General features: G+C 42.5%; 1 protein-coding gene across 4 annotated transcripts in view; it reads left to right on the top strand.

Annotated features, from left to right (window-relative positions):
- Positions 1-25053, top strand: part of exoc6b (exocyst complex component 6B) — a 241432-nt gene that overhangs the window by 95022 nt on the left and 121357 nt on the right. The window lies entirely within an intron of this gene.

Below are 25053 nucleotides of genomic sequence, written 5' to 3'. Positions count from 1 at the left end.
CAACACAAGCAGCGAGACACAGCCCTGATCAGACGCCAACAGTAGGTCGTTTACTACTTTAACCAGAGCTGTCTCTGTGCTATGATGAGGTCTAAATCCTGACTGATACATTTCATGGATGTTATTCCTATGTAAATATGAGCATAACTGCTGTGCCACAGCTTTTTCAAGGATCTTGGAGATAAAGGGGAGGTTTGATATTGGCCGATAATTGGACAGCTGACAGGGATCGAGGTCAGGTTTTTTAATCAGGGGTTTGATAACTGCTAGTTTAAAGGATTTGGGTACATAGCCAATCGTAAGAGAAGAATTTATTATTTTTAGAACCGGTTCAATTACTTCAGGCATTATCTGTTTGAATAGATGTGTCGGTAAGGGATCTAGTACGCAAGTTGAGGCTTTTGATGCTGAGATTAATGAAAGTAATTCAGTTTCTTTTAGGGGAGTAAAACATTCTAATTGCTGATCTGATACAGTTATATTGTTAACTACAGGGTCACTTACATTGTCTGACCTTAAATTAGTAGTTTGAATTTTTTGTCGGATATTCTCAATTTTGTCATTAAAAAAATTCATGAAGTCGTTGCTACTACATACTGCAGGCGTGCATGTGTCGATAGTGGACTTATTCCTGGTTAATTTTGCTACAGTATTAAATAGGAATTGAGGATTATTTTTATCTTCTATTAGGGAGGACAGATATGTTGATACATTCGATCAGAATCAAACCCCCCCCAGGTTCTTAACTTTTTGTAAAATCTATAATTGTTCCATCAAATGTGCATGTAGTATAATAATAATAATATTGTCTGGCTTTTTTGTGGTATATCAGATATATTCCATTCAGCTACTCGTCTTCGACTCGTTCAGTATCATGCTAGCTGAATGGAATATATCTGATATACCACTCAACACCAGCCAGTATTATTTAAAGAGTATTAAGTCTGTATCGCACGTCACTAGTCAGGTCAGTTTATTCGTATAGCACTTTTAACAACTGACATTATCGCAAAGCAGCTTTACAGAAAAATAAAGACTTTAACCATATGAGCTATTTTTATTCCTAATAAATATATTTATCTCTGTGTATGTAATAATTGTAACAGCGCTATAGCTCTTCAAATCAAATGCTGCTGGTTCATCATACAGTAGGAGCTGAACTGGGATTAGCATTAATATCTATTAACATTTCTAATTAAAGATATGGGTGGAAGAGTTTCTGGTTTAGGACAGCATGTTTACTGCTAGCTTGTCCTGCATAATTTAGCATTCCTGCTAAATGAATCAGGCTCGTCCTCATCTCATCTCATTACCTCTAGCCGCTTTATCCTGTTCTACAGGGTCGCAGGCAAGCTGGAGCCTATCCCAGCTGACTACGGGCGAAAGGCGGGGTACACCCTGGACAAGTCGCCAGGTCATCACAGGGCTGACACATAGACACAGACAACCATTCACACTCACATTCACACCTACGGTCAATTTAGAGTCACCAGTTAACCTAACCTGCATGTCTTTGGACTGTGGGGGAAACCGGAGCACCCGGAGGAAACCCACGCGGACACGGGGAGAACATGCAAACTCCACACAGAAAGGCCCTCGCCGGCCACGGGGCTCGAACCCGGACCTTCTTACTGTGAGGCGACAGTGCTGCCCCCAGGCTCGTCCTAATGGGGAAATTGGTTAGTTTAATACTCTAAAAATGTCCAGAATAATATGAAAGGATGCAATTTGAGATCAAACACGCCTCCCTCGGCTCATCGCTTCATTGCCGATTGACCGAATTTGATGTAAAATTACAAACGTGCACGTTGTCTCAAAAAACCGTGTAACCCAGATCCCGATGGTGACAGCTCAACATCACGTGACCTACTGACTCTGAAGTCACTGCTCGTTCCTGCTGCATGCGTGACCTTGCCGTGCTCTGTTCATTCGCAGCAGGAACAATCCTAAAACTTTTTTGGTTGGACTATACTACTCCTGCTGTTTATGTTGGTGTAACACCACGTACATGTCACAGTTATTTATTTATTCCCCCCAGATGTGCTGAACGAATGCAGGACGCACGCAGCAGCCATCTTGCGTGCACACAGTTAAAAGCGAGTACAAACCCGGCCTAAGGGCTCACCCCGGTCTAGGTCAGGGAATGAAAACTGCAATCTGGGCTACTGTGCATGTCCTTCGTTTTGCTTTGTTTTATCTCACTTTTCCGCTGTTTATCTCTGTCCATCTGTTCCAGTCCCTTGGCAGAGGACTGCCAGGCTGTTGTGAATTAAACTTTGTTGGGTCATATTAAGTCTTGCCAGAAGGTGTGTGTGTGATTGTCAACAAGGACCCCTCTTCAAGGACAAACTGGTGAGTTGAGGAGAAGACCAAGGGAACACATATGAGAGAAATCGAATGGACTTTTCAGAGGAATGCAGAAAAGGTCCTGCTTTGTTTTACTGATTATTAGTCCAAGATGAGGAACATGGAGGAGTTTCAAATGCAGAGTAGGCACCAGGAGTCGTCCCCAGGCCTCGTCGAAATGGATTTCTCTCTCGTTTCTCCTTATTCCTTTCTTTTTTTTTCCTCCCCCTTCTGTTTCTCATTCTTTCTCTTTTCCTTTTCCACCATTGTCTTTTTGTCCTCTTTCCACTTCTCCTGTTTCTTTTTCCTCTTCCTTCTGTCCTAATCACTACCAGTTCCCCTCATTATGGAACCGTTACTGCTCCCAATAAACAAACAATGCGGCACGGTAGGCGCCAAGAAGATATCACAGGAAGGCACACACACACACGCCTGCACTTTTGTGGGCTGTAATCAGTACTGGCCTTGTATTCGTGGGTTGTTGTCGTATGTGCAGCGTGTTCAGTGTTTGCTTGCTACACTTTTTTTGGTTCTCCTGATCTCAACACACAACTCCACTGTCGCCTCCACTCATCTCTGCTCCTCATCTCGGTTGAACTCCGCTGCTGGTGGCCTGCAGGCTCCGGAGATGTTCTTGAAGTACATAGACCCACATCAGCTATCTGTCACAGTCGTGCTCGAGTTCTCGGTCACTTCTATGAAGAAGACTCCTGCATCTTATTACGAGTGCATGTGCACAGACATGTGCCTTTCATATTCTATCGGCATCAGGCAAACCGTGATGGAAGATGCATCACTGGAGGCCCACGTTCGTGCCCGCAAAGCACTGTGGGATCATCGGCATGGAAGGGGGATGAGAGAGATTATGGAGGATGGGAATCAGATTTTTTTTTTTTTTTTTTTTTGCTACAAGCTGCATCTCTTTCAGCTGTAAGCCAGTGAAATAATGAAACACCTTTTATTTAATTATATATATATATTTTTTTCCATTTCCCTAATCTTTCACTAACAAAGACCAACTACCACAATGTGACAATTTGGGTCACTTCAGCTCGAGCTGAAGTGACCCAAATTGTCACATTGTGGTAGTTGGTCTTTGTTAGTGAAAGATTAGGGAAATGGAAAAAAAAATCTTAAATAAAAGGTGCTTCATCATGTACACACAGACATTTAATATGGTCAAATGCTAATTAAATTCTCTCACACACACAAACGGAGTTCACAAAATGTTAAACTGGACCCTTCTCTCCTCTTCCGTCTGCCATGATACCTCTTTAACCTGCATGGCTTTAGCTACATCTCCACTTTGGAGATGAAGTTGAGGACCAGATCAAGGTCAAGACTTGAGTAACTCTGGAGTCAAACATTTCTGTACGGTCGGCACATCCTTCTGGACTGCACTTCTACATGCTCAAGTGGAACACCGTTAGCCTGACTTCACCTACTATCTATTAACATTTAAATGTAACCAAAATGGGTGGTGTAGTGGTTAGCGCTGTCGCCTCACAGCAAGAAGGTCCGGGTTCGAGCCCCGTGGCTGGCGAGGGCCTTTCTGTGCGGAGTTTGCATGTTCTCCCCGTGTCCGCGTGGGTTTCCTCCGGGTGCTCCGGTTTCCCCCACAGTCCAAAGACATGCAGGTTAGGTTAACTGGTGACTCTAAATTGACCGTAGGTGTGAATGTGAGTGTGAATGGTTGTCTGTGTCTATGTGTCAGCCCTGTGATGACCTGGCGACTTGTCCAGGGTGTACCCCGCCTTTCGCCCGTAGTCAGCTGGGATAGGCTCCAGCTTGCCTGCGACCCTGTAGAACAGGATAAATGGTTACGTAGAATGGATGGATGTAAATGAAAGGGTTTTGAACCTGCGCATGAATACAGACTTCCATTATGGAGCTTTCTGTGTTTTTAATCAAACAACCCCCCCCCGGACTATTTTGGTTTTAGCGTCAACTGTCCTGGTCTGTGCACGATGTAGTCTCAGTGAAACCTGATATGGTCTGTTGCTGTTCTAGCCCCTCCACCTCAAGGTTTTGATATGCTGTGAATTACGAGATGCTTTTCTGCTTAGCACGGTTGTAAAAAGTGATTATTTGACTTCCTGTGTCACCTCAGATCGGCTCAGACATCTCCTCTGACCTTTCTTATCAGCAAGGCGTTTCCGCCCACAGAACTGTCTCAGACTGGATGGTTTTATGTATTTATTTATATTTTTTGTGCACAATGATGTGTAAACTATGGTTTGTGACTCCAAGGAAATCGTCTGTTTCTGACTGACTCGCACAAGCCTGTCTGACACTAACAACAGTGCTGTGGTCACGGTCACGGAGATTAGTATTTTCTCCCCCATTCGGATGTTTGATATGAACGTTAACGGAAGCACTTTACCTGATGCTGCCGCATGGATAAGCATGTGTACAAGTGTTCTGAGTAAAGTGTTCAGTGAGAGTGTAAAATTGGGAGGCGCGGTGGTGTAGTGGTTAGCACGGTCGCCTCACAGCAAGAAGGTTCTGGGTTCGAACCCAGCAGCCGACGAGGGCCTTTCTGTGTGGAGTTTGCATGTTCTCCCCATGTCTGCGTGGGTTTCCCCTACAGTCTAAAGACATGCGGTTAGGTTAATATGGGACGGCCTTGGTGCCCTTGAGCGAGGCACTGAACTCCTAACTGCTCCGTGGGCGCTGTTAGCATGGCTGCCCACTGCTCTGGGTATGTGTGTGTGTGCTCATTGCTCACGTGTGTGCGCTGCTTCAGATGGGTTAAATGCAGAGAGGAAATTTCACAAGTGTGTGAATAAAGTTGTGCTCTCTTTCTTTCTTTCTAAAATGACTGACAGGAGGCATTTTGGTTGGTTATGGATTAGCTTTCCAGACAGGTTTTCTCCACTGTGTATGACATAAAATGGGTTTCCTCGCCTGTAATTGTGCAGAGGTCATTAAACAATGTTTTAAAACATGTTCCTAGGTATTTTCCAGGTTATTTGTACTAGTAAGAAAAGAGATTGTGAAAATTGTGAATTTCCACTCGTGTCCTGTAGGGGGCAGCAGAATGCAATGGACACTGTCCTCCGTTCCTGCAGTGCGCATTGATGTCTCCTACAGAGGTGGAATGTTGGCAGTGCATTTAACCACGGTTTGAACCCTGGTGATCTCGTAACAAAGTGGCTGTCCAACGCCGTCTTGCCAAGGGGCTACATTCCTTCAGCTGAATTTATTTTTATTTTTTTTATTTTAATTTTTTTTGTGTGTGTGTGTATGTCTTTGAGTCTTGTATGGTTTGTCAACTTGGTGCGTGTGCGGTTTGGTTGTAATTCAAACCTTGCTGATGACAAAGCAATATGGCATTGTTCTTCCTAAGCAAACTAGGGGCAAGGTAAATCGAGTTCAGATATTGCTTCTGCTCACAGAAGTTTTTAAATTCTCTCAGAAATCACTCTGTAAATCTCTACTCCACACGTTGGCCTGTTCATGCAGCAGTCTTTTAATTAAACTTTTTTTTTTTTTTTTTTGGATCCACTGAACCAGACATACTTTCTCAATGGTGCAACCAACTGTAGCTCCTTAGTATGTTGGATGGAGTGGGAGCTCCCCTTCTTTTTTCGCTTGCGGTTTTACTTTCTCTGGTGTTTTCTTTACTGTCTTTTTACAGTCTACACACTTTTCTTTTTCTGTGATGAAACCCTAGGTGCTCGCTCAGGTCAGTCGTCTCCATCCAAGATCATGAGGCAGGCGCTGCTGTTACGCTGTAGCAGATTTATATCAGAGTGTGGTAATGCAGCACCAACATAGATGTTCAGCCAAGGAAGATAGGCTCTCTGAATCCTCTCCCCTAATTTCCATCTTATATCCTCATCTCCAGAGGGGTGAGCAGACCGCTAATAACAGGAGGCTGTTTGTCTAGGGACTCTGTGATCCAGGATCATGGACTGGTTCCCATTGGAAATTAGGCCCAGTCCCTGTGCCTGTGATTGTTTTAATTCTACTAACAAATGATCTGAAAATAAATTGAAGGATTCAGCACTTTAATAATGGCTCCATTGTATGCTGTCGGGCATAGTGTGTGTGAGGGAAAAGGGTCTAGTGTTATGGAGTGTGCGACCTGGATGCATCTCCTTTTTGCTTTTCATTGCCAGTACCCTCATTCTGTCCCTGTCAGAGGTCGGGAGTTGAACGATTTGTACTCATCAACTCAAGCTGGATAATCAGAAATCCTCGTGACCTCACTTGAAATTCCTCATTGATGACTTGTTAAGGCTTTGGTCAACTGTTTATTTCTAAGAACAGTTCAGAAAGTCAGACAAGCTGATGAAGTGAACTGATGAAGCCTTTTGGATGAGAGGTGGAACGTCTTCAAAGACTCAAGTCCAGTTGCATTCGGTTCAATTTCCTTGCAGTTAATATGACCTGGATGAATGAGAACATTCACGGACGCGATTTTTTGTATTCTTTCAACTGAGGCGATTTTTTTTTTTTTTTAAAGGCTATAGTCACACTACAGCTCACGATGCTTTGAGATGGGTTATCGGAGGCGGCGGCAGATTGTGGGGGGCGACATGTAGCGTGCCAAATCTACGGGGGGTCCAGGGGCATGCCATCCTGGGAAATTTTGGAATTTTTAACCCTCTAAAATGCTATTTCCTGCATTTTAAGGGGCAAATTTTGGTGGAGTAAAGCTAAGTTTAATGTCTTTATTAGAGTACATTTTCGTCCATGTACTCCCCCCTCCCCCCCCCCCCAATATGAAACCGAACCAATGATACTATAACGGAATTACGTCTACTTAGTATCGTTGAGAGGATAACACCCTCTTACCATAGGTTTGGTCAGGGCAGCAAGCGAATTCATGTAGATCTAGAGCACCATCAGGTTTTTGGCCGCCCAAAACTGCTTGTACGCCTCGTGAACGCTATCTAGCCATCCGGACAGGACACGAGTTATCAGTCAGATCCAAATGTAGCAACGCTGTCATAGCCTTGCTGTCACAGGGTCCCCGCTTTGGCGCGAGTACCCAAGGAGACCAGACATGTCTAGACAGTTGTGACAGCAATGGGTTAATTAGTCCACAGAATATTCATAAATCAGCTTGTCTACTAAAAGTGATGGGTTTTGCAGTTCTGCAATAAGCCAAATAAGGAGAATCCTGGAAACCGGAGGCAATCGGTGACGTCAAGGCCAGGCTAATTTGTATCGGTTTTGGTGCGAATGGGTGCTACCAACCGACAGTACAAAGGGATGCCGCCAGGGCACTGGGATGAAGAGACGCAGCAGGATTTAATAAGGGAAAACAAGGGCGCGCAGCGGGCTGTTTATTCACACTACTCTCTCCTTTTCTTCTTTGTAAATAGTCAAAGGACTCCTATCAATGGGGGGGGGGGTTCCCGCCACCACCACTGGTTATCGATAAAAATGAGGCGTTTGGTAGTGATGCTTCCCCGAGCTTCAGGAAGTTTTCCCAAACCCATCTGCAAGTATTCGCCATTTAGTTTGCTGATGAAAACATCACCAAATTTCAGTGCATGCATTGGAGTTTTTCGTGACGTTTTTGGCCACTCACGAGGCACACACCCCAAAAAACAACTCGCAAAGCTCAGAACATTCGCCATGCATCGCACGATTGGTGGCGATGTTACCAACTTTTCATTGCCAAGTATTCGCAAACCCATCACGAGCTGTAGTGTGACCATAGCCTTACTTAGTACAGAGAAATATTCTATATTTTAATGTGGTGGAAGAGAATGCAAGTTTGAAGCGCAAATAATTAAGACCTTGGGCTTGACTTTGGGTCGTCTCTTAATTTCCTTATTTAAAAGTAGACGGCCTTTCGATTTCATAAAATCAGTGAAATGTAGTTTTCTCTGAAACTTGGTCATTGTGATATGTTTATTTCTGTAATATCTAAAAAACCCACCATTCTGTGGCTGGGAAGTTATTTAATTTGAGGGGATTCCTGATCAAATAATGTGCATGAAATCGCTCGCTTCGTGCAGACAGGGGAAGTCCGTGTGCGCATGCGCAGGTTACCTGAGTCGTCTTCATCTTTCGGGTTTTACGGCAGCTGGTACCCCGCGTTGCATTACTGCCATCTACAGGTTTACCTTTGACCGTGCACTGACTGTTACATCATTCTGTTGCTAAACGAACAGCTGATCACACCGAGGTGCTCGCTGACCGCTGATATTTATTAGTTTGGTCCTGCGTTTCCTTTCCTTCGCAACATAACGTCTTTTCGTCTCACTTTCTGTTACTGTAGTCGGTCTTTCACGTTTCATTCGCGCACTCACGTCAACTGTTGTTCTCTTCTGTTTTCAAATTTGTATCCCACAATGCCTTGCGTGAACGGGGAAAGCCCACCACGTGATCCATGCCATACGGTAGTATCTTGAATGAGGTCACGGTGAAGCAAGGAAAAAAAATGGCAGAGAATTTAGGGCCACGTGGCTGTAAATTCATTAATTTTTTTTAGGGGAAAAAGTAATAAAACTGGAAGTCTGTGATTCGAATTCCGTAGCTTTCGGTCCACTAAACAAAAATAATTGGGTGTCGGGGAAAATTCTTTTTATGACCTAAACGTGAAAAATCTGAAAGGCAGTCTACCTTTAATTTCGGGTGCACTTATCCACTTCAAAATTACACACGTCTTTTTGACTTTTTGCTCATAAGTATAAAAGTATTTATTCATAAGCATACAAAAGATGTTTTTTAAAAATGAAATGGATATGGAACAAAGTGTTCAGACACCACAAATTAATACTTAGTTTCAAAGCTGTTGTTGGCCACTGCAGCGTAGAGACGTCCTATGGTAACAATTAATTCCGCTTTAGCTGGATAGTGGATCAGTGTTGACCTGTTCCTCTTGGCAGATTGTCTTCAATTCCCTAAGGGTATGAGGGTCCCGCTGATGTGCTTACAGTTTCAAAATCCTCCATAAATTTTCAATGGGATTCAAGTTTGGAGATTGGCTAGACCATGCACAGTCTTCTTGGGTTAGTTTGGCTGGATGTTTGGGGGTCGGTGTCTTGGTGGAACATCCATCTTCTCCCCAGGTTCAGTTTCTTGGCCAGTGAGATTAAATTCTTTTCTAAAATGTCCCAGTACATTGCTCTCTTCACGTTTCCTTTAATGAGGTGTAATGTTCCAGTACTGTTTGCAGAGAAGCAGCCCTGTATCATGATGCTTCCAGCTCCCTACTCTCCTGTGTGTATGGTGTTCTAGGGATCCGACACAGCACCCCTCTGCAGACATGACAAGTTTAATAGTGTTCTATTTTTGTTTTGTCTGACCAGAGTATATTGTTCCGAAAAGAACTCTGATTTGTCAAATTGCTTTTTAGATGTGCTTTTTTTTGTGCTTAATGTTCTTTGTGTCACCGTTGTTCCTGATGCTTTTAGGTTGTCACGTAATTCTGCTTGTTTCCTGTCCAGGTAATTGGCTCTTCTGTTAACTTTTATCCCCTGCTGGCTGAAAGGCCCGAAGGGGGATTATGTCGTGATGATTTCCGTCCGTCTGTCCCAGGAAGGGCACTTACCTTCTGAAATCAACTCCTCTCACAATTTGTGGAGGAATTTCACGAAACTTGACAAGAACCATTGTTGTATGTCGGTAGTACGCATATTGTAATTTTGTTCAATTTGTTCACGTTTTCCCAGAGTTACAGCCCTTGATTAATGAAATTATACTTTGAGAATTTCATGAAGGTGTTTTCCTTCTGTAATCAACTCCTCTCGCAATTTGTGGAGGAATTTCACCAAACTTGGCAAAAGGCTTTGTTATATGACAGTTATACACATATTGAAATTTCGTTTAATTTGGGCAAATTTGACCAGAGTTATGCCCTTGATTATTAACAAATTTGTACTTTGGCAATTTCATCAAGGTGTGCTTGCTTTCTGAAATCAACTTCCCTCACAATTTTTATCCCCCGCTGGCCGAAAGGTCCGAAGGGGGATTATGTCGTGGCGACGTCCATCCATCTGTCCCAGGAAGGGGGTGCTCACCTTCTGAAATCAACTCCTCTCACAATTTTTGGAGGAATTTCATGAAACTTGGCAGGCTTCTTTGTTATATGTCGGTAATACGCATATTGCAATTTCGTTCAATTCAGTCCTATTTTACCAGAGTTCTGGCAGAGTTGCCAGCAGGGGATGTTGTGCTCTCCGAGCACTCTTGTTAATATTGTCCCTGAGAACTTGAAGCTGACCATAATTTCTACTTGTGGGAAAATTTCCCCATCAGTGACGGTCTTTTATAATAATACCAGTGAGAATGTTCACGAGAACATTTTATATCAACGCTTGGCCAAAAATGTGAAACGCGTCACTCAATATCTTTAGCTTTGGTGTATGTACAATCGTGAGTTGGCCTAGTGGTTATCGTTTCCACCTCTCGGCCAGGATTTTGTGAATTCTGTTCATGGTCGGGTCATACCAAAGACCATTATCAAAATGGTACCTACTGCCATCTGGCGAGGCATGCGGCAATACAAATGTGAGTAGGGAGTGAAACACTCGCAGGACTGGCCCCCCACTGTAACCCTAGCTATGTAATCTGAGGTAATTTTAAAACAATCGATTTAGAGACATTTATGTAAACTTTATCACGATATCATAATTTTATTTCACATGCACCAAGTTGACTGTCTTTTTAAACAGTTTGGAAGAATCTAGCAATGGAGTTAATGACTTCTGACTGGCCAAATGTTAAAATTAGGAGTTAAAGGAGACGCATCTGTAGCAGTAATGGTCTACCTCTAGAGCCACTGCTTTCCTCCGCTCTCCTTGATACCATGGAAATATCCAAGAATCTCATCTAAGACCCCAGACAAATCATTGTGGACCTTCAGAAGTCCTTTTCTCCTCAGGAGCAATTTATATGGAACCAGTTGTATGCGAATATAAAAATCTTGTGACTACAAAGACACTGCATTCACTAAATGCACTTTGTTCATGAAGCAGGCACAAACGAAGGAACTGGTAAAGGAGTTGAAGGCATCAGGTACCAAAATATATGCATCCACCCCAATTTAATTTTCTGAATCCCCTAATTTAAGACTGGTATAAAAACATCATACCGCGAGTTGGCCTAGTGGGTAGCGTGTCCACCTCTCGATCGGGAGATCGCGAGTTCTACTCACGGTCGGGTCATACCAAAGACCATCATAAAAATGGTGCCTACTGCCGTCTGGCAAGGCACACTGCAATACAGATGTGAATGGGGAGTCAAACTCTCGCGGTTACCAGAGGACCAGCCCCCCACTGTAACCCTAGCTATGTAATGGGTGAGAGGCCGAGGGCTACGAAAACGAAGATCGGCGCCACCCAATGCACCACATGGCATGGGAAGGACACTATTATTTATTTATTTATTTATTTATTTAATTTTTTGATAAAAACACCACATTGAAGTTTGCAGATGATGAGCTTTTTGAGGGAGTGTTCTCTGGTCAGAAGAGACAAATTGAACTGGTTATAATGATTAGTGCTGTGTATGGTGGGAAAGGGATGAGGGAACCCCCCCCCCTTAAAAAAAAAGGAAAAGAAATAATAACTGAAAAGTTGTGGTTAAATCCTGGAAAAGCATCACAAAAGAAGAAGCAACAGTTTGGTGAGGTCATTGGGTTGCCAGCTTGATGCAGTTATTGCAAGCAGGGGCTGTGCATCCAGATATTTAAGTTATTCCACGAAATCGAGTCGTACATGAGCTGATAGCCGACAAGGCGCGTAGCACCGAGTTGGCTATAAGCCATGTATGACAAGATTGAATGGAATAACTGTTTTATTCTATCCACATCCACTGGATTTTGAGAAACAGAGCATTTTTATTTTTTGCAAATTCAATAAATAAAAATACAAAATGTCTGATAAAATAATTTCCTATCTCACAAAATCATACCCATCAATGACAGCGTGAATTTTATTTATTTATTTATTTATTTATTTATTTATTTTTTAAAAGAAAGTGCCGTTTTGGGCAGCACAGTGGTGTAGTGGTTAGTGCTGTCGCCTCACAGCAAGAAGGTTCTGGGTTCGAGCCCCGTGGCCGGCGAGGGCCTTTCTGTGTGGAGTTTGCATGTTCTCCCCGTGTCTGCGTGGGTTTCCTCCGGGTGCTCCGGTTTCCCCCACAGTCCAAAGACATGCAGGTTGGGTTAACTGGTTACTCTAAATTGAGCGTAGGTGTGAATGTGAGTGTGAATGGTTGTCTGTGTCTATGTGTCAGCCCTGTGATGACCTGGCGACTTGTCCAGGGTGTACCCCGCCTTTCGCCCGTAGTCAGCTGGGATAGGCTCCAGCTTGCCTGCAACCCTGTAGAAGGATAAAGCGGCTAGAGATAATGAGATGAGATGAGATGAGATGTCTAGATGTATCGATCAACAAATGAAAGTTGAAGTCCTGGTCTGTCGTGTCCTATTGATCTTTTGGTCTTAAACTTCAGCATGTAGTAAAAACAATAGAATTGGCTTTGCTGTTCCAGTACAGAGAGGGGACGATGTGTATATTTTAATATCGAATCCAAATGCTTTTTCCCAATCAAGTTTTAAACACATCCGTTTGTGCTTATGAATCCATACTTTTGTTTGTTTCTAGTACAAATTCAAATGACCTTGGGCCTTGCTTATAAATCTTAAAGTTGTAAATGTTTACATAAGCAAAACCAAACTATGAGTTCTGTTACAACGGTGTTGTGTTACAGTACAGGATTTCTTTGTACTGCGTGTGTATGTAAATGAATGCTGATCAACCGTGAATTACCCAGTGTATACACGGCACAGCTCATCTGCATGTAGTAATGCCCCCACCTGGGAGCACGAAACGATCGATCAGGGTAAATCCTGAAAAACCGAAGGGGCCGAGCGCTAAATCTTTCATCAACCGAGGCATTTGTTTATAACTTGCAGCTATGCGCAGACAGACCAACCTGCCCTGTTTATACAACGGCATTTCTTTTGTCATAAGAAAAAGATTAGTTTTATTGTCTTTAATTTATGGGTTCGTGTTGGCTCGTTTTCCATATACTTTTTTTTTTAATATTCTTAAATAAATGTCAATTTTATAAAACAGCTGGTTTGCACAAAATGTTCTTGCTGATGTTTCTAGTTCCTGACTGGGTGAACTAGCGTGAGGATATGTTTTTGATAGACTACAAAGCTCTTCTATAAGGTGCTCTGGATAAGGGCCTCTGCTGAATGCTGTAAATGTAATTAAAAAAAAAAAGCAATTTAAACCTGGCGGGATATTCCATATATAAAACTGCAGTAATCCATTCTAATTGCATGATCTGAAGTCGATCAAGTCAAGGTTTACGTTAAAAAGGCTTGTGTGTAAATCTACACACGCGCGCACGCACACACTCGGGAGCATGAGTAGGATACAAAGTTCTTCTGGATTGATAAGATTTTCATGAGTACCAAAATTCTTGTGTAAACACGCTTACTACTAAAGATTTACTCGTACATCAGTTCAGGAACAGCTTGATAAACGTGGCCAGCCAATTACGGTATCGGTCAAAAGTTTGGACACTCCAACTCTCTTTCAGAGGGTTTTTTTTTATTCACTTATTTATTTAGACTATTTTCTAGAAGAAGAAGAAGCCTTTGTCACATGCACACTTCAAGCACAGTGAAATTCATCCTCTGCATTTAACCCACCTGAAGCAGTGAACATGCGCGCGCACACACTCAGAGCAGTGGGCAGCCACACCAGAGCGTCCAGGGAGCAGTCAGGGGTCAGGTACCTTGCTCAAGGGCACCTCAGCCCAAGGCTGTCCCATATTAACCTAACTACATGTCTTTGGACTGTGGGGGAAACCGGAGCACCCGGAGGAAACCCACGCGGACACGGGGAGAACATGCAAACTCCACACAGAAAGGCCCTCGCTGGCCGCTGGGCTTGAACCCAGAACCTTCTTGCTGTGAGGTGACCGTGCTAACCACTACACCACCATGCCCTTCAGTGTTGTTCTACACTGAAGGCTTCAACACTATGAAATAACACATGGAACATGTACGGAGTAACATTCATGTCATGATTCTTCTTCATCATCATCATCCTGTGACTTATTTTTGCACAGTCCAGGACCTACTGTACAGCTTGGACTTCTAAACAACCCATGCGCACGCACTTATTTAAATATGTCTATTTTTCAAATGGTATATCTAAGATTCCAACTTTTTTTTTTTTTTTAATTGTATTTCTATGATTGTTTATTTTCACATTCTTTTATCTTTAAGGGATCCTCCAGCGGATTTATTCTCAAACTTATTTGAAGTAAAAGTAGTTGCAGATTTCAAAAATCAAACTTTCATTTTCGCGCAGCCCCCCCCCCACCACATACTTTTGCCACACACACTATCTGTAGAGCATGTCAAAAAGATTTTGCAGTGCGAGGTCTCATGTCTGATCCAGTTTCTGTCGGTGACCCTCTGCTACAGTTGAGCAAGCACACTTTGCATTTTCTCTGTGGAAATGCAGTCTAGTTCCAGCTTGTGCTTTCTTTTCGTGGCATTTATATGCTACACAATGAGGCATACTTATTTAAAAACTGATAAATTCAGTAAAATACTAGCAAAACTACAATGTAAACAGAGAATATAAACAGCTGAGTTGCTCCAAGCGACCACTATCTGACCTCATCGCATACGTCACTGTTAGGTTTTTCAACCATCTCTGGCCCTCACCATCTCGAGACCAGTCCCCTCGTGTCACCCAGACGTCTGGGGGTGAGTCGCAGAAAAAAGAAAGGAACCCCACAATCCTTAGTTCGCAATCTTTATTCGCACGTCCCCCCTGAGACGAGAGTACACAGGGGTTTTATACGTGTGCATGTGAGTGAAACCTTGGATCAATCATGACAATTTTAAACAAAGACCATGTGTAGTCTAACGAAGTGTCTTCTCCACTGGACGAAGGTCAGGTTACACAGGAATAGTTTAAAATCACTGTTATAGTATATGTAATAGTCTAAAATAATAAAGGATCTTAAAAAGCTCTAAAATATTAAAATCATAAAGTCTTAACACCTTGTGCAGCAATAAGGCTAATATAAATCTATAAAACTAACATGAATCACTTAATCCAGCTTTAAATCTAACATTCAATCATTTCAATTTCAAATTCAACACTGAAGAGACTGGTTAAATCTAACAATCCTAAATCACGTGTAGCTATAAAACTAAAATCATGGCTTTAAATCTAACTTTTAATCCCAAATACACGTTGGATATGCAGCTGTGGGGGTGTGTCTGACATCATTGCAGACCTTGGCACTGTTCAGACACAATAATCTGATCAATAATACACATTTCATATCAAAATAAGCAGAATGTTCTGATGATAGCAATGTTTAGACAGAATGGAATTTTTAAACAATGTCTAGCTGAGACTAGGGTTGGGCGGTATTACAGTAAGAAGGTATCCCAAGGTATCCAAAAGTACCAACGGTATCGGTCTCATTACCGTCATTTTAAAAAAATATATAATATCTAAATAAATATGGAGTACATGAGGTCATAATATAAAATAATAAATTGAAGATCATCCCGAATAACTGTGTGATCGTATTTTCACTAATTCTATCAATTTCCTAAAGAAGTTCTCATCGCGTGCAGGGTTGTTTGTCGTTACCATGGCAACCCTGCGTGACATTTGGAGTCTGACAGAAAACTTCGCAAGAGACTGAGACCGCGGTTGAAAGATGGCAAGTCAAGATAACGAGTTAGTGGCAAAAAAAAAAAAAAATACAACATCGGCAGTGTGGCAGTATTTTGGTTTCAAACCAAATGAAAAGGGAGAGCCAGCAAACACAGATGAAGCTGTGTGTAAAGTATGTAAGAAGAAAAATCGAAAAAATCTAATATGTCCCCTAAGGCACACCATAGCCTGGGGTACTCCACTTCCACGAGATCTCTCCAATGAGTTGTGTTTTGAGTAGGTTACATGAGTAACAGCAAGGTAAAATAATATAACGTATGACATTTGGGATGTGGGTAATAAATGTTTGAAATGTCATCTACTGAAGAAACGGAAGAAAACATCGTAGCGTAAACTGTTAGGTTTCTGGTGGGAATTAGCAATGCGCTTGCTATCTTTGTTGGGTGTGTTAAACCGTATGGATTTAAGTGGAATAATTGTAAGGAGTTATGTGATCAAGACAACGTTTTAAGCAAGGTAAGGCCATTTGATTATTAATTTCCCCGCCATGGCATGACGTGGGCCCATATGATTTTGCCTTGTGCAGCTATCACGCATTTGAGTTAGGTTCGCCTCATTTGCGCTGAAGAATATGGTTTATCGCGCAGTCTAAACGGACTTGGGTGTTGGTTGATTCTTTTTCTTTTTTTTATTTCCCATGCTTGAAAGGGTATGATCCTGCTCATCGTGTACTTTTTTTGATGGAGTAGGTGAAATAGTGCTGCAAATGGCGTTTCAACGCAGACATGTGTAAACGACAGTTGAATGCTATTTTCAAGATGAAGGAAGAGTTGCGTGATGCTTTGAAATATCTCTTAATCCATTCATCAATGCACAAAATTCGCTTTGCTGCTTAATCCATACCACAATGCACACAATTCGCTATGCTGCTTTTAAATAGTACATTTGAGGCATAGGCGCAGGTCTGGACAAGGTCCGCCGGTATAGGCGCACGTTACACAGTAGGCCGAAACAAAATATTATTTTTTTCTCGGTAATACCGTATACCCCGGGAAAACACAGAGACAGTTTAAAGGTATCAAAATTTGGATACCGCCCAACCCTAGCTGAGACAGAAGGTCATTTTAACTGAACAGAATAAATCCTTACAATTTTGTCACAAAATAAATTACTGCCTTCTTGGTCAAGAATAAATACTTACAATTATTTATCCTTACAAAGGAATAAAACCTTACAGTCACCATCGCAGGAAGCACACCTGGCATTTTAAAGAAAATTCGTTTTTCTCAAACACTGTTTGGTTTCCGAAAATGAAAGTTTTTGATTTTTGAAATCAGCGACTACTTTTACTTTAGTTTGAGAATAAATCCACTGGAGGATCCCTTTAACTGTTCAAGCATCAATCACCAAAGCAAATTCCTAGCATGTGAAAATGTACTTGGCAATAAACTCGATTCTGATTGTGGTGAACAAAAAAGGGTTAAACAAAAAGTTTCATATTTTAGATTCTTCAAAGTAGCCTGCGTTTATCTTGATGCTCTGTACACTATTGGCATTATCTTAACCAGCTTCATGAGGTAGTCACCTGGAATGCTTTTCAATTAACAGGTATGCCTCGTCAGAAGTTAATTAGTGCAATTTTTTGCTTCTTAATGTGTTTGAGATCAAATAATACAATGCCATAAACAGCTCTATTCCACAACTGTAGTAATCCATATTGTGTCAAGAATTGCTCAACTAAGTAAAGAGAAACGACATCCGTCATTACTTTGACATGACGTGACTTTTAATGAATAAAAATAAAGAAAAAGAACAATGAATTGTGTGTCCAGACTTTTCACTGGTGTATAAATTTGTGAATGTATGAATACTTATTCCCCTCACTGTACACGTAATATATATGTTATTTACCAGCTGGGAGGTCCGTATGGTGAAATACCGTGATCGAGGTCTTGAAAGTACTGAGCGAGGCCCTCTGGGCCGAGGTCAGTATTCAAGGCCGAGGTCACGGTATTTCACCATATGGACCGACCTTAAGCTGGTAAATAATATATTTATTTTTTTCTGTACCAAATTCTAACAGAAATCAAGAGCGCCCAAAAGGGAGAACCGAGCCGAGCCGCCATTTTGAATCCTCATTCACGGCTGTAATGCAAATGGCTTCCTCCTCGGTATACAAGTGCACTTCCATGGCAGGAAAAAAAATACATTTTGCCGCCTATGTCGTCCCCTATTTATACAAAACTGAGTCATTCAGGATTCAGCCATGCGTTTTGCTCGGCGTTAGCAAGTTAGAGGTTTTTAGCTTTCTCCTGAAGTGTTTTATTTTATTTTATTCTTCCTCAGAGCAGTAAAACTCACTTTCGCTGTGAACACTGTCATTATCACTATCCATGCTGTAAAATTAATGCTATTCTCCTGAGAAATGCTGGCAAAAATTTAAGATTTTTGATAATCTCATAAATAAATCTTATTTAAAAAAAAAGATAAACGTTGACAAAAAATGCTACTATGTTTGTTGTTGTGAACGAGCGAGTCGCCAGAGGTCCATGACCGGGGTCCGTACCGTAGGATACGGACCCGCTTGCCAGCCAATCAGAGCGCAGGATTTGATGGAAACCGGACCGTGAAAAAAATAATTGGATTTACTGATTTTTGCCAGATTTTCTTCTGAGCATAGTTTCCATTTAGAAGAAACCTTTGTCACATGCACACTTCAAGCACAGTGAGATTCATCCTCTGCATTTAACCTATCTGAAGCAGTGAACACACACACACACACGCGCGCGTGCGCGCACACACCCAGAGCAGTGGGCAGCCACACCAGAGCGCCCGGGGAGCAGTCAGGGGTCAGGTACCCTGCTCAAGGGCACCTCAGCCCAAAGCCGCCCCACGTCAACCTAACCTGCATGTCTTTGGACTGTGGGAGAAACCGGAGCACCCAGAGGAAACTCACGCGGGCACGGGGAGAACATGCAAAATCCACACAGAAAGGCCCTCGCCGGCCGCTGGGTTCGAACCCAGAACCTTCTTGCTGTGAGGCGACAGTGCTAACCACTACACCACCGTGCCACCCTTTGTATTTCCATTTATATTTTTTTAATTGGGTGTTATTCTGCATTATCATTAAATATGGTATTCCTGTTCATTCTGTTCTCCACGACTTCTTTGTCTTTCTAGGTTTCTGTCTGGGTTCATGCTGTTTGTATAGTTTTGGTGGTTGCATTAGAGAGTATTCAGTGGCAGTGCTGAGGAACTCCTCAGTGCTCTTCGAGCTCTGCTTGTACCCACAGAATAATGAGAACCACGCTGTGTTGTGTGTTTGAAGCCCTAGTGAAGGAGATTGATTACCTGTCTCTAGTTACCAAACACACATGCATGCAGACCGCACGTATGAGGACATTATGGTGATGTCATGCGCTCTCATCATAGTCACGGGTCTACTGTAACAGAACTACTGTTCCACTCAAACCACTGTATATATGAGGTAACTACAAGTCAGGGATTCTATCTAAGTAGCGTATTTGACCCAGTCATGACCGTGCGCTGAATGGAGTGCCGTTTAATCCTGACTGAAACTGCAGTGGCCTTTTCTTCTTTGCCTTTATCAAATTACAGCCAATGTTGTGCAAATTTCATATTTTTGGAAACAAGTCTCGATATTTTATTTTATTTTTTTTGGCTCTGTGTTCTTTAAATGCCTTAACTGCTGTTTAAAGGCTTTCTGACTAGTGCATGCAACTGTTTGCATTCTCATGGTTTTTGAGTTATGAGTGTACAGTGGGGTAAAAAAGTATTTAGTCAGCCACCAATTGTGCAAGTTCTCCCACTTAAAAAGATGAGAGAGGCCTGTAATTTTCATCATAGGTACACCTCAACTATGAGAGACAGAATGGGGGGAAAGAATCCAGGAAATCACATTGTAGGATTTTTAATGAATTAATTGGTAAATTCCTCGGTAAAATAAGTATTTGGTCACCTACAAACAAGCAAGATTTCTGGCTCTCACAGACCTGTAACGACTTCTTTAAGAGGCTCCTCTGTCCTCCACTCGTTACCTGTATTAATGGCACCTGTTTGAACTCGTTATCAGTATAAAAGATACCTGTCCACAACCTCAAACAGTCACACTCCAAACTCCACTATGGCCAAGACCAAAGAGCTGTCAAAGGACACCAGAAACAAAATTGTAGACCTGCACCAGGCTGGGAAGACTGAATCTGCAATAGGTAAGCAGCTTGGTGTGAAGAAATAAACTGTGGCAGCAATTATTAGAAAATGGAAGACATACAAGACCACTGATAATCTCCCTCGATCTGGGGCTCCATGCAAGATCTCACCCCGTGGGGTCAAAATGATCACAAGAACGGTGAGCAAAAATCCCAGAACCACACGGGGGGACCTAGTGAATGACCTGCAGAGAGCTGGGACCAAAGTAACAAAGGCTACCGTCAGTAACACACTACGCCGCCAGGGACTCAAATCCTGCAGTGCCAGACGTGTCCCCCTGCTTAAGCCAGTACATGTCCAGGCCCATCTGAAGTTTGCTAGAGAGCATTTGGATGATCCAGAAGAGGATTGGGAGAATGTCATATGGTCAGATGAAACCAAAATAGAACTTTTTGGTAAAAACTCAACTTGTCATGTTTGGAGGAGAAAGAATGCTGAGTTGCATCCAAAGAACACCATACCTACTGTGAAGCATGGGGGTGGAAACATCATGCTTTGGGCCTGTTTTTCTATAAAGGGACCAGGACGACCGATCCGTGTAAAGGAAAGAATGAATGGGGCCATGTATCGTGAGATTTTGAGTGAAAACCTCCTTCCATCAGCAAGGGCATTGAAGATGAAACGTGGCTGGGTCTTTCAGCATGACAATGATCCCAAACACACTGCCCGGGCAACGAAGGAGTGGCTTCGTAAGAAGCATTTCAAGGTCCTGGAGTGGCCTAGCCAGTCTCCAGATCTCAACCCCATAGAAAATCTTTGGAGGGAGTTGAAAGTCCGTGTTGCCCAGCGACAGCCCCAAAACATCACTGCTCTAGAGGAGATCTGCATGGAGGAATGGGCCAGAATACCAGCAACAGTGTGTGAAAACCTTGTGAAGACTTACAGAAACCGTTTGACCTCTGTCATTGACCAAATACTTATTTTCCACCATAATTTGCAAATAAAATCTTGAAAAATCAGACAATGTGATTTTCTGGATTTTTTTTCTCATTTTGTCTCTCATAGTTGAGGTGTACCTATGATGAAAATTACAGGCCTCTCTCATCTTTTTAAGTGGGAGAACTTGCACAATTGGTGACCGACTAAATACTTTTTTGCCCCACTGTATCTTGCAGTAAGACAGCTATCCAAAACATAAGGGCAGAAAAACAAGACGGGAGAATATTACAATTTGAAGAGTAAAAGCTGCTTTAAAAGAAGAGTTTGGAGGCCAGTATTAAAGCAAAGGTTGGGAGCATTTAATATCTTGTGTATTTACTTCTTTTATTTGGTTACATTAGATTAAGGACATTTAGCAGACGCTGTTACCCAGAGCCATGTAGAACGTACCCAGAGCAGCCTGGGTAGCAGTTGGGGGTTAGATGCCTTGCTACTCGTCCACAGAATCAAACTGGTGACCTTTTGGCCCCAGAGCTGCTTTTCTAACCATTAGGCCATGGCTTGTTCTCGGGAAGTGCAGAACTTTGCGTTCAAATGTACACTATATGGCCAAAAACATTTAGACCCCCAACCATCACAATCGGATGTGCTTGCTGAACAGAATCCATTCCAACCTTACTAAACAATGTCTTCATGGACCTCGCATCATGCACAGGGACATTGTCATGCTGGGACATGTTTGGGTCCCTTAGTTATTAGCATTACAGTTTCCCTTCACTGAGGAAGAACTATAGGGTATGGTGGTCAGGTGTCCACATACTTTTGGCCATTTAACGTTTCTCATTATCTCTAGCTGCTTTATCCTGTTCTACAGGGTCGCAGGCGAGCTGGAGCCTATCCCAGCTGACTACGGGCGAAAGGCAGGGTACACCCTGGACAAGTCGCCAGGTCATCACAGGGCTGACACATAGACACAGACAACCATTCACACTCACATTCACACCTACGGTCAATTTAGAGTCACCAGTTAACCTAACCTGCATGTCTTTTGACTGTGGGGGAAACCGGAGCACCCGGAGGAAACCCACGCGGACATGGGGAGAACATGCAAACTCCACACAGAAAGGCCCTCGCCGGCCACGGGGCTCGAACCCGGACCTTCTTGCTGTGAGGCGACAGCGCTAACCACTACACCACCGTGCCGTCCGCCATTTAACGTATTTTAAATAACATTGGCTGGTGTTGAATGGTATATCAGATATATTCCATTCAGCTAGCATGATACTGAACGAGTCAAAGACTCGTTCAGTATCATGCTAGCTGAATGGAATATATCTGATATACCACTCAACGCCAGCCCAGTATTATTTAATTATTATAATAATACATAGACGTTCCTTTTGGGTGTTCAAAGTGTCTTTCAAAATTCTCTCAATCTTCTGTATTTAACGAAGCAAGCCTGGCGGCCATGTTTGTTTTACAAATTGTCAGTCGCTCGCTAGCGCGGAAGTTTTACGTCTCTGACATGTGACATCATGTCTTGACAATCATGCAATATCGTAAACCGTATTCAACGCTCATTCTGCATTGAGTAGAATGACCTAATGCACGTAGGTTAAGCGATATGCTAACAATATCGCATGCTATGAAACCAAATGAATGAGACCCGCTAGAAGGAAAGAAAGAAAGCACAACTTTATTCATCACACACTTGTGAAATTTCCTCTCGGCATTTAACCCATCTGAAGCAGTGAACACACACGTGAGCAATGAGCACACACACATACCCGGAGCAGTGGGCGGCCATGCTAACAACGCCCGGGGAGCAGTCGGGAGATAGGTGCCTCACTCACGGGCACCTCCGCCGAAAGCTGTCCCATATTAACCTAACCGCATGCAGGGCTTTCCACTAAGGCTCATACTAGCCAGCCATGACAAATAAGTAGCCAGCCAGGGAGGGTGGGGGGAGTAAACACAAAATAAACTCCTGTGCACGCAGTTCCCAGGATTAAATGTATTTTCCACAGACATTTATTTATTGCAGGAGCGCATTATTCAAAAACCGTTCATATTATTATTATTATTATTATTATTAGCTTAAGTATGCCTGCATAATAGACAAGGTATATTAATTTCTCAGACATTTGCATTATTATTATTATTATTATTATTATTATTATTGCTATAACATATTGCATCTTTTTTATTCATTAATGTGAAAACTGTGATTTGCGCACCGAAAATAATCAGTAATAGGCTATACAAGCTCACATATTGCATCATGAGGCGTTCCTGGCTTGTAAATCTCTTATTTTCGGTGCATGACACATTCACGCAGCTGAGCATGCTATGAATTAACAACGACAACGGTCTGCAGTGGCGGCTACACAATTAAACACTCAGCGAACATTTCTCCATTTGTGTATGAAAATACACTCCAACCACTCAGTTTGGCTTCATTTACAACCAACGGTGTCTTTTGATGCCAGCACGTAATTGAACGAGAGAAGACTGGTTTACCGGAGACAAAATAAGCGTCATCTCTGCTTCTGTTCCCTCCCCGACACACTACTGCCTCCGCCGAGTGCGCGCGCGCACACCGCATGTCGGGGCCGCGGATGAGTTACTCTCCCTTGATCAACGAAGTCTGCGGGGAATTTGTGGTTATTATCGGTACAAACAGCGCGAATCGCAACTTAAATGAGTGCGGTTCAGTTTGACATTGTCAGTCCATTAGATAAACATTTAATTTTATTAAAATCGAAAATTAATATTTAGAGCCTGTGGGCTACAAAAATAGTCATTAAAGTAGCCGGCTGGACTTAATTGTGTAGTCGGCTGTATGGCCGGCAGCCGGCGCTTGTGGAAAACCCTGCGCATGTCTTTAGACTGTTGGGGAAACCGGAGCACCCTGAGGAAACCCACGCAGACACGGGGAGAACATGCAAACGCCACACAGAAAGGCCCTCACCGGCCACGGGGCTCGAACCCGGACCTTCTTGCTGTGAGGCGACAGTGCTAACCACTACACCACCGTGCCACCCAAGGAATAAAATATGTTTTTATTCCATGGAAAAAGTGTCCGGTATTTATAATAATTTAAAATTTTATGCAGATTTGATTTGAGTCAGTTTTCTAGTCTGCTAAATTTTTTAAAATGTTTTATATAACCCCCCCCCCCAAATTTCAGTGTTACTTTTATTTAATGTGTACAAAAACTATCATCTAACATGTATGTTTTTTTTTTTTTTAAAGTTCTTATTTAAATGCAACTCTTTTGCCGACAGTTTGATAGGAAAGTGTATTATAGGGTTAGGCTTCTGTCCGGAAATCTGATATTTCTGTAATGCCAATTTTGGTGGCATCTGGCTTTACGAGCCTTTGTCTGACATCTCACACACCACCTGATCCCATCCTAAACCTATTTATGCTGCTGCTGCTGCTGCATTTATTCTTTCAAGGCAAGGAATTCCTGCTGTCTTCTTCTCTTAGTCACTTATATACACAACTTTTATGTTCATGGAAATTTAATACTGTTGCTTCCAGAAACTCCCATTGCTGGCTTGTTGCTTCGCTTTGTGCAATAGACCCTCCAAACCCAACATTTCGTAATCATCGTTTGGTCACTGAGCCTGTGAACGCTTTGTCAAATTTAATTTGAGGTATGCTACATGTCGTCCTTACGGGATAGAACCTGACTGACCCCTTGGACACGGAGTGGTTTTTTTTTTTTGGACTGCTGACGATGATTGGAGAGACCTCCATACTTGAAGCTCCTTCCCAGTCCATAATCAGTGTTGTGTTTATATAAAGGGCTGATGTAGGCAGTGGTGTTGATCTTCATTGTTCCTTTCACTTTTAAACCTAGCTCATATGGTGTACTTTGGCCTTAGCCTGTTCTACACCTAGGTGTATTTCTTTTTAAATCTGGTCAAGACGTTTTTGTTAAAACATTTGAATAATT

Source organism: Neoarius graeffei, chromosome 1 (assembly GCF_027579695.1).
Source record: "Neoarius graeffei isolate fNeoGra1 chromosome 1, fNeoGra1.pri, whole genome shotgun sequence".
Taxonomy (NCBI): Eukaryota; Metazoa; Chordata; class Actinopteri; order Siluriformes; family Ariidae; genus Neoarius; species Neoarius graeffei.
This window is presented reverse-complemented; position numbering and strand designations above follow the sequence as displayed.